Source organism: Cupressus sempervirens, chromosome 7 (genome assembly GCF_028749045.1).
Source record: "Cupressus sempervirens isolate cs-2001-9-10 chromosome 7, ASM2874904v1, whole genome shotgun sequence".
NCBI lineage: Eukaryota > Viridiplantae > Streptophyta > Pinopsida > Cupressales > Cupressaceae > Cupressus > Cupressus sempervirens.
Window position 1 is genome coordinate 792,926,222 of NC_143124.1, and position 11,382 is coordinate 792,937,603.

The window sequence follows — 11,382 nt, forward strand, 5'->3', positions numbered from 1 at the left end:
TTGTTGATGTTAATCATTTGGGGCCATTTAAGATGGTGAGGTGTAGGATTTCATGTGGTGGAAGTCCGACGAGCAATACTGATGGTGTGACAAGCAGGCTTGGAAGTCGGGATGGCAATCTAGGTGGCGGTGTCATGGGTCAGTGGAGTTGGGCGATGTGCAATCGTGAGGTGTAGGTTGATGTGGAGTGCATCATCCGAGGAGAAAAAGGGATTGGGCTACAAGAGCAGTGTGGTGTAGAACTTGCCGAAGGTGGGTTCGAGGAGAAGACACGAGTACTGAGAAGTCACTAAGTTCTAGAAGTGTATTGGTGGTTGGATGTGGTTGATTTCTGAGTTGATGTGTTGGGGACGAGTGGATGCAAGGCATGCCAAGGGTTGCCCAGTAGTCAAGTAGAATGACACAGTTGAAGACCGGTTACAAAGCCAATGTTGAAGGTGATGACTTAGAAAAGTGGATTTGGGAGCTGTCAAGTGCAGTTTGGTGTAGGATTGTGGCTTGAAGAGATTTGGGTCGTGATCTAAGGAAGGTTGTGTAAGTACTAGATGTTGCACAAAGGTTCTGGAAGTGGATCGGTGGACAAGTGTTGGTGGTCGAGTTGATTTGCAGTGTGTGTGGACGAGTTGGGTGCAACGCACGCCAGAAGGTTCTTCAGCAGGCAATCAGAGTGGCGCATTAGTAGTCGGAAGCCGAAGTTGACCGTGTGAAGCTTGGGAAAGCAATGTGGCTTGTGCATCAGGGTGATGACGAGCTTGGATGTCAGTGGATGACAGCAGAGACTGAGTGGAGGCGTAGCAGTAGTGCAAAGTTTTGGGGGTGTCATCGAAGGGATGGTCGGCTCAGTGGAAGTTAGACATGGAAGTGGTTTCATGCAAGTGGGGTCAGTATCGGGGATGCTGACAAGCACCAAGTATGTTGTGGAAACAGAAGGTGTGCACCAGAGGTATAGGGCAATGACAACAGCTAGTATATGTTATACAAGACATCTGTAGATCCAATGTGACAGGTTATGACAGTGGTGTCGGCGTCGAGGACGTCGCCTGTTTTTAAGTGGGGGAGGATGTAAGGGGCTGGTGATTAGCGATATGAGACTGAGAGGCTGGATGGGCCTGTGTTGCAAAGCTGGGTGCACACAGGTGTGGTGTAGGCAAACTTGGGTCTAGCCGAGGTGTAAATGGGACTATGTCATGTGCTGGGCAGACATGGTTGTGGTGTAGGATCTTGTCCTAGACATGATCCGAGGTGTATGCTTGGGGTTGTGTTGCGAGTGGTTCCCCTCCAACATAGTTGTGGTGTAGGCACGGTGTTTGACCCAGGCCGAGGTGTGATCATGGGGCTATGCTATGAGATTTTTCCTCTAGCGTAGTTGTGGTGTAGGCGAGGCTTGGAGCCGAGCTGAGGTGTATCCGCGGAGGGTAGTGCCAGTGTGCATGATGGGTGACTTGGAGAGTCAACCTCCCTCAAGAGAGACGAAGTAGAGTAGTCTCTCCCTCTAGTCTCAGGATGAGATAGAGGTGACGCATAGTCATTAGGAGTGAAGTAGAGTAGCTCTGCCATTCCATAAACAGGTGAGGTTTGGTGTAATGACCGGGTGGTGTGTCAGCGGTTGGGTGTGGCACTGAGTGCACATCTAGGGTGCTTGGTTGTGTGGGTTTGCTTTGAGTTTGGACCTCAAAGGCCAAGGTGGTCCAGTATGGCGGATGGGATATAGTGTTCCAAGTTAGGTTCATGGTGAATTGAGTCATGAGGCAGATCCGTATCAAGTATCTAGAGGGGTCCCATTCTTAGTGAAGCAGGGTGGCTGAGCCAATGTTGATTGCCTTCCGTGGAGGTTGTCCAGAGTTTGAAAGCTGGGGAAAAGGAGTACCTAGTCCTGTGATAGGAGGCAAATTCGTTTGTCCGAGTAAGTGGCATTGGAGGCTTATGGTGAGCTGAGTTGTTGGGATTGGCTAGGAACAGGGTTGTGGTGCATGGTTGAAACGGGTGACACAGATGGGTGAAATGGTTTTGAGGTGAAGCTATTGAGTGGTAGCCGAGTTGGCCTTGGTAGCCAGCGTCCAACAGTGTTGGGGGATCAAGTAGCTAAGGTGTTGAAGTGGTTCAAAGGTGGAAGTCGTGTTGGCCTTGATAGCTAGCGTTCAACTGGGTTGGTGGATCATGGAGACAAGGTGTGAAGCTCAAGTAGGTTGTGCCTTGCAAAGTGGATCTGGAAGGGGTTAGGCGATTGCGTGGATGCATGAGAAGGGTTGGTTTGAGTGCACCCGGTGTACAAGGACTTGAGGTTCCCCAACAAGGTATGCAGACATAGACTTGGGGTCGAGGTAGTTGGGACTTAGAGTGTAGATCCAGGGTTGGCTATGGTTGTCAAGTTGTTCCATGGGGAACAAGGGTTGGGCTTCAGTGGTTCAGTGGAGAGCTAGGGAGACCAACAAGAGGTGGTATGTCATGGAGACATGGTCATGTTGGGATAGCATGAGGAGTTGGACTAGAGGACTCTAGGAAGTTTAGAGATGTGCCAAAAGGGTGTCGAGTATGCCATGGAGGTGTGCGTATGAGCCAAGAAGTTCAGAGAGGTACCGTGGAGGATTTGAGTATACGCCGGGTGTATGCATATTGAGCTGTAAGGTTCAGAGAGGTGCCAAGGTGGTGACAAGTGTTCTTGAGAAGGACGCGTATGAGCTAGGGAGTACTCTTGTGGTCTAAGTCATCCATTGTGGATGCAATGTTCAGCAAGAGAGTCTAGGTGGTTCTCGATGCAGGGTTGCAGTGGTGCAATGTTGGGCTCGGGGAGTCAGGTGGGTTGAACAAGAGGAGCTGTGGGAGCTTGGTGCATTCCAAGTGTGGCAAGATGATCATAGAGGATCAAGATGTGGTCAAGAGACTCGTGGGAGTTGAGATCACCTAGGTGGCCGATGTCGGAGTAAGGTGTGCTTATGGGAGTCACTGAGGCGAAGATGTCACAAGGGCTAGGAAGGGGTTTAGCGTGGAGGTTGAACAGGGGTAGAGCTGGAAGCTCGAGGATGCGTGTGTGGAGCACCGAAGGAAGAGAACCAGGAGTAAGGATGGTTCGACATGCGCTTCTATTCCGCATGAGTGTATGTTTAGGCAGTCAGGTGAATGGGCATTTGATGAAGAAAGGGAGGCATAGTTTGGGTGAACGAAAATGGTCACATCTTATGGTGGATCAGAAGTAGGGATCACCAGTGCCGCGCGTGGTTTGGAGATTCTCAAGGAGAAGGCTTAACCTGGGCATAAGCATAAAATCCAGCCCCGTGACAATATTGACTACCACATCTCCATCTTGATATTCTTGTTTTGGGTTTATGATAATGTTTTAAATTATGTTGATCACCTAAATTAGAACATTTTGAATCCAATAGAGCAGATTTGGAAGATTTTTTGCAGTAGAGATAGATTAAGGGTTTGGAAGCAGAGAATACAGAGATGAAGGAGCAACAAGTGGTAAGGTGGGTGTTTGCAATTCCTGATGATTTATGGGCTCTAGTGGGAGAGTGAATCAACACAAAGGTGTTGAGAAAGAACTGAGTTCAAGAAGAATGTCTCTGAGTTGTTTAGCACTCAATGGCACGAAGGAGATGGGAAAGTGGTATGACAATGTGACATCAATCAAGGGAATGAAAGGTAGCTCCCTGGAATCCAAGAAGGAAACAAAAGATTGAGCAAAGATCATGGCATGATCAAACCTTTTTAAAACCCTATCAGTACCAACTCAAAAATTGGACCAAGTATGCAAAACACTATTGGTATGACAACAAGCAATATTGAGGTCATAAAAACCCAATTTATTTTGCATGTAGTACCATGCCTCCCTCTCTCCATTTGTCTAGTGAAAAGGAAGAGTTCCAACTTTATCAAAGGCCACTTCAACCATATTAAAATTGCCACATAAAACCCAAGTGGTAAGTGGCAATGAGTCAGCAAGCCAACACCAAAGATAAGATCTTTCAACTACATTAGTTGGAGCATAAACATTAACAATTCCAAAGGAATGATTATGGAGAGATAGAAGAATCCATACTACTTGCTGCATGAGATCAGACCCATGGGCAATGACAAAAGAATGTAAGCAAGGAGAGATGAACGTACCAACTCCACCTTGACCAGCTTCATGCTAAGAAGAGAAGATAGAGGCCTCAGGCCAAATGGAATGATAAGAAACATCAAGTAAAAAACCATAGATTTTAATCTCTTGCAAGCATAGAACATCCAAGGTGCCTAAACGACATCTCACATCATCAAAATAATATTTCATGCAGAGGTCAGTTAAACCTCGAACATTCCAAGAGAGGAAATTCATGAAAACTTTTGCATATTGTCTTCATCCCCAAGAGAGGAGAAACTATTATGCAAAAACTCTAAAGTATTGGTGTTAGACCAGTAGGGTTGTGAGAGCGACGAGAAGTCTGCAAAGCAATGCTAAAGCAGATTGTGGAGTATAGACCCATTGGGATTGTAAGGCACCTATTGAAATCTCTTTTGTCAGTTGGACAGGGTCTGAAACCTCTTTCCCCAGCTAGGCAGGGTTTGAAACTTTCGGAAACAACCTATGAAGGTTCCTGGACCTCTTACCATGGCTGAGAGGCCATGGTGGAGGGATACCTTGGAGCTGACGTAGACTTACCTTTGCAGACCACTATGGTCCATTCCTCCTTTTTTGTAGACTCTTCCTACTGAGACAAAGTTTCCTTGGGAGATGCTCTCAGTTGAGGAACTACAAGAGGGTAGTCTTTAACCTTGTGATTTGCTGACTTTTGTCTATACCAAGTCTTGGGTAAATTTATGTACAACTCTTTTTGTGTGAAGGTGTGGTTTCCTATACAGATATCAACAGATTCCTTGAGGTCATGGGAAAGGTCAACCTCAACACAAATTTGTTTTTAAGGGCGAGCATTGAAGAAACGCTCATATTATTGATACAACACCTTGCAAGAGACTATGTAATGTTCTGCATGAATGGCTAGCAGGGCAAGGGAAGACCAGGGAACACCCAAATGGGGAATCAAAGCTTTTTTTTCTGAGATTGTAAAGCCTCAAGACCATTGTTGAAAGACCAAAAGAGAAGACCTAACAAGGCAAGGATCGTGGCCAAGAATAGCCTCAACATGGGAAGGGTTGGAAAACCTAAATAAATAAGAAACCTTTGGTGAGCTTTTGGATGCCTTCAAGGTGGACACCATGAGGATTCCAGGCTTTGGCCACCTAATCTCTAAGCATGCTTTTAGGGGGGGGGGTTCTTCCCACAAAATACCCTATAAGCATATGTTTCTCTAGCCAATGACAAGCATTTTCAAATTCCTAAGAATTAAGCACAACATTAGGGAGTGATGTACCTCATGAAATACTTTTAGCACAAACTTGCCTGGCCGCTTGGACAGAGGGGGCACCATTAGATTCTGTAGCAACAACTTCAACACCAAATACAACTGAGTTGAAGTTGGCCGGAGCCATGGTACTAATAAACCCTAAAAACTACCACAATAAATGTGGTATGGCCGACTGGAACACGCTATGGTTTAGATACTGAACAAAATAGTAGGTTAGTAGAGCTCCCAACTCTCACACATTCTTTGCATTCATGGATGGAATCCCTTCGGTATCTACTTTCTTAATTTGAAATATATTACTAATTTATAATTTATTTAAATCAAACCTATGTATTTAGAAACATCATATTTTTGTAAATATTACTAGTTATTTCTTCTATTATACTGATAAAATATTTCAATTTAAGAATTATTAAATTATTCATAAATTAGCGAAAAATTGACAACTAATATTAATCTTAAAATGTAAAATGAAAGGTAATTAAATGACTAAAGCATCATATAAATAATCATACAATAGAAGGGGTGATAGTCAAATTCCATGCATGGAAGAACCGAGATGTTGAAAGAATGGAAAAAGCACAATTAAAACGTGTAGTCCAAGAGGGAATTTGATGGTCATATTAGTCATTTTTTGCATTTTTGAATCGTATATGACAAGCTAAAAATTTGTTAGACCGTACAAAATAACATGCTAAATGTTTAGAAAACTGTAAATATGACATTTGAAATAATTAATAAACTGTCAAAGTTTATTATAGACAATATAACATTTCTATATATGATATATATTTATGATAAATATATGTTATTATATATATATATATATATATATATATATATAATACCATTATATTTATATCAATCTAGAATATTTTTTAAAAAAATCATTTCAAATCATAAAATTAGAAACTTGCATAACTAATTTGATATTTTTGTATATATTACCATATAATTATTTGTATCACTAATTCTATATCCTTATTAATTTAAAATCTTTTCAAATAACAAAAATGAATTTAGAAATGTTTAAAAAAAAAATTAATCTATATTTTATTTGATTTTTATCACATAATATTTAACTATGTATTATTATTATTATTTATTTAAATCTTTCAAATAAAATATACAAACTTACAATTGTTTTAAGTAATTTGAAATTTTTACAAATATTACTAATCTGGCTTTAATTTATTTAAGATATTTAATAATTAATATTTATTATATATACTAATATAATATTTAAATTTATATAAAATATTTGTATAGGAAAAAAAGCAAACAGTGTTTTTCAAAAACCTAAAATGAAAGGCATTAAAATGGTCAAATCGTCAAAAAAAATCATTTGACAAGTAGAGGTGACTGTCAAATTGCAAACCTGAATAGAGGTATGAATGTAAACAAGAGAGTTGATTTTTTTGAAACTTTTATCAATGTATAATAACTCATATGCTTGTTTTTCTCATTTCCACCGCTTTTTGACTTCTCACAAAAGCCTTTTCTTCCATCATTTCTATGTCTTCTGCAATGTTGTCTCAACATAAAAATATAATAAAAGCTTGAACTTTTCCTTGTCTTTCATGGGAAACATTGACCCTTTCTCAATGATTTCGACGACTGACTGATATAAGTTCCACTTTAGAAAAATATGAGAGGAGTGGACGAAATACAAATTCAACTTCAGACATTGGAGAATCTTTGGCCTCTACGTCCAACTCTCTGGAGGGACGGTACTGGGGAATCCCAACAAAATCACTAGTTGTTTAGCAGAGGGATTCTTTCGAAAATAAAACTTGGCAGGGGAATCCCAACAAAATGTAATAGTTTGCAGCCATGCTATGTGCAGTCTAAGAGGAAAATAATTATTGGCATATCAAAGTGTCATCATCAATTCAATTTAGCATTACTTATTTAAGACTATGCATTCCTATGCCATAAACATCTGTTATTTAAAACATTAGAAACCATCACAATTTATCTTCAATTATATTTTGTTCATTAAAACTACAATTTAATTTCAATAAATTAATACATTAAATTAATAGTAAAGTTTCAATAGCCAATCAAACATACCATTAACCACCCATTTTAATAGAAAAAAATTGTCGATTATAGAAACGTTACTCTCATTCTAATAAGTCACAGGCTACAAAACTAATAAGATAAAAATGCATAGTCATAGTTTGCAGCTATGCTAATTGTAGCATAAGAGAAAAAGGATTTCTGACATATGGAAGGATCATCATCAATTTCAAAATAAGGTCTAGTTTTCATCAATTTTGTCTTATTTAAGACCATGCATTCCTATGTAATAAAATAATAATAATGTATATTAAACTTTAGTAAAATATATCAATAACTTACAAAGTAGACAACGGAGCATACCACGTAGTAGTAAAAAAAGAGGACCAGCTTGGAATTTATATCAATAGGTTTCATTTGATGGAAGATATTATTTAGATTTGTATCTTGTCAGCCAATCGAATGAAACCTATTATTAAATTAAATTTAGATTACCACATCCTAAGCTAATATTACATGACTTATGTAGGCTTAACAAGTTAATCCTAAAAAATAATTGATGAGTCAACTTTGGGAAATGCTTGACGAACTAACCATGAGAAATTCTTGATGAGTCAACTTTAGGAAATGCTTGATGAACCAATCATGAGAAATTCTTGACGAGTCAACTCAAAAATGTTGATGAGTCAACTCGAAAAAGCTTGACGAGTTAATCATTTTTTGAGTTGTTGTTGTGAACCTCATGTCTTATAAAAAGCGTACAAAAATAGGAAAATAAGATTTGCTTGTGCAGATATATTTGATTACTTCCCTTCACAAAGCATAACCATGTGTATCACATAAGCACTTCTCACTAATAATGAATTAAATGCTTTTCATATACCGTAGCAATTGATTTACAATACAATTTCAAATAGAAAAATATTAAAATAACTTTGCAATGTTCTCTTACTTTTGAATTTTTTTTAAGTTATCAAAAAAATTATCTACTACACCCTAAGGTGTAATTACTAGTTTGTTAAAACATCTTAAGATGTCCAAAGAATCTACGAGCTGCTCGTTTTCCTCATTTCCACGACGACTCTTTGGTTCACGCAACAGTCCTTTTTCCCCTCATTTGCACGTCTTTTTGACCGCACTCTCGTGTGAGCAAAAAAATATTGACGAGCTCGATACTTCCCTTCTCATTCCCTTTCTAATGATTTTGACGACTGACCCGAACAAAGTGGGACGACTCGTACGGAGAACGTTGCCGGTGGTGAGATTAGAAACTCCCTGGAACTAATCATTCATTTTGTGTCAGCCATTATCAAGTGTTTCAATACCCACACTAGGAAAAGAAGTGTTATGTGATTTATAAATTAATTAATTAATTTGAAAAACTGTCACGTCTGGTGCAAATCCTCTGCTGTTTAGCCACGGGCGGAAAAGAATCCTTCTATTGTCGCTAGGAAATTGAAATTGAAAGCCATGTTAATATGTATCCTACTTATTCTCTCGCTCAATGCCTGCCTTCCTGCGCAAGCCCAGTCCCACACAAGTTTCCGCTTCAACAAATTCAATTCCTCCACCCTTTATCAGATTGGAAGTCCTTCAATCCGATCAGACGCCATCTGCCTCACCAATCAATCAGAACACTCATCTGGCAGAGTTTTATATCCTCACCCTGTTCGGACGAAAGATCCCAACTCCACCAATACGAGCTCATCCTTCAGCACCACGTTCGTCTTCGCCATGGTTCCATCTTACTCGGATCCTCAACGCAGCGGGCACGGAATGGCCTTTGTAATCTCACCCTCCAACTCTCCAGTGGAAGATTCTTCATCTCACTTCCTCGGTTTGTTCAACACTTCCACCATTGGGAAGCCTTCCAATCATCTCTTTGCCGTCGAGTTCGACACAATCCTCAACAAGGACAGCCTTGACATCAACGACAATCATGTCGGCGTCGATCTCAACGACCTCAAATCTGTAAAGTCTGAATCTGCGGGGTACTGGATTGGCAAACAGTTGTATCAGATAGATATAAATAGTGGAAAGAACATTCAGGCTTGGATCGATTACGATCATACCCAACAGCAATTGAATGTTACAATGGTAGAAGCGGGTTCATTTCGACCCAACAAACCTCTTTTATCTCTCCAAAACATGAATCTTTCCGACATCTTGGAAGAAGAAATGTATGTGGGTTTCTCTGCATCGACGGGAACAGTCGTTGAAGACTACTTTGTGCTCAGCTGGAGCTTCAGCACAAATGGTCCGGCAACTGAGCTGGACACATCTCGTCTTCCTTCCCTCCCTACTTGTCTTGTTGTTGCTTTTAATTGCTGCAGGGGTTTTTCGCTGGAAGAGAAATAAGTACAGAGACGTTATTGAAGAATGGGAGAAGGAGTATTGGCCTCACAGATTCGATTACAGAGACTTACATATTGCAACCAGAGGATTCCGAGACGAACAAGTTTTGGGCTCTGGAGGATTCGGTCGGGTGTACAAAGGAGCTCTCCCTACCAACGGCCTCGAAGTTGCTGTGAAGTCCATCTTCAAAGAAACCAATGAAGCCCTGAAGGAATTCATTGCAGAGATTTCAAGTCTCGGGCGTTTACAGCACCGGAATCTTGTCCAAATCAGGGGGTATTGCAGGAGGGGAGCAAAGCTATTCATAGTGTATGAGTACATGCCAAATGGAAGCCTGGACAACATGATATTTGGGAAGAAGAAGAGCGTTTTGAAATGGGCTCAAAGGTACAGAATTGTGAGAGACGTGGGCGCAGGATTGCTGTATCTTCATGAAGAGTGGGACCAGGTGGTGGTGCACAGAGACATCAAATCAAGCAATGTTTTGTTGGATTTTGAACTTAATGGGAAATTGGGGGACTTTGGGCTCGCTCGACTTTACGAGCATACGAGAAACCCACAAACAACTGGTGTGGTGGGTACGCTTGGGTACATTGCACCGGAGCTGATACACACAGGAAAGGCCGCTCCTAGCGCTGATGTGTTCAGTTATGGTATCTTAGTGTTGGAAGTTGCGTGTGGGAGGAGGCCTGTGGATCCCTCTCTGGATGCTTCGCAGATGGTAATGTTGGACTGGGTTAGAGAGATGCATGCGGAAGGCAGACTCACAGATGTAGCGGATCCCGATCTTGGTGGTGAATATGTTGGAGATGAGATGGAGAAGATGCTCAAATTGGGGCTGTTTTGTTGCAATCCCAAGCCCGAGGCGAGACCTGCAATGAGACAAATATTGCAAATAATTGAAGGGGAATCCTGTATTCCCACTTTAGAGACCTATGAGAGGAACGGAGGAAACACAAGTTCAACTCCAGACACGGTAGAATCTTTTGCCTCTACTTCCAACTCTCTCGAGGGACGATAGTCGAATTTTCTTTGTGCGAACTTGTTCACCATTAGATCCCATATAGTACCAACTACTACTGTTTATTTCTGTCCCGCTCATCCTTACCTTTCTGTTAGAAAAATGTTAGAAAAATGTTTATTTGATAGTTCGGTAGACGAGCATTAATTATAAAATCTAGAACTCTCTATCTGTACAGTCCAAAATTCCAGAATGTTCCCTTTCTTATGCTTATCATGGCTGTTTATAATTTTCCAGATATATGAGAAGAAGATTATAAATTGACAGCCTCTGTGGTCTATGAATGTAACAAGAAATACAAGTGCAATAAAGATTATATTCTTCACAGCTGTTCTGTTTTACTTTCCTCTGTTCTGCTCTTATATCTTGCTCTGTTTTATTTGTTTGCTCTGTTTTATTTGTTTGTACTACTGTTATCCATATCTCATCATGGTGTCAGAGCAAAAACAGATTCTTGGGCTGTGATATGTTTTTTGTGTGTGAGAAAAACTCTGATTTCTCAGTTGATTTAAAGCTATTCTACTTTCTGTTCTTCATGGTATGAAGAAGAGTTTAAAGTGCAGCTCACTAGCTGTGGAGACATCTGCATAAGGGAATTGAGCACTTTTGTTTACAAAGTGAAGCTGTAAAAGATTCAGC

At 40.5% G+C, this 11,382-nt stretch overlaps 1 pseudogene; it reads left to right on the forward strand.

Annotated features, from left to right (window-relative positions):
• Nucleotides 1-8,797: 8,797 nt before the first annotated feature.
• On the forward strand, nt 8,798-10,821 carry LOC149549734 (L-type lectin-domain containing receptor kinase SIT2 pseudogene; annotated as a pseudogene).
• Nucleotides 10,822-11,382: the final 561 nt, after the last annotated feature.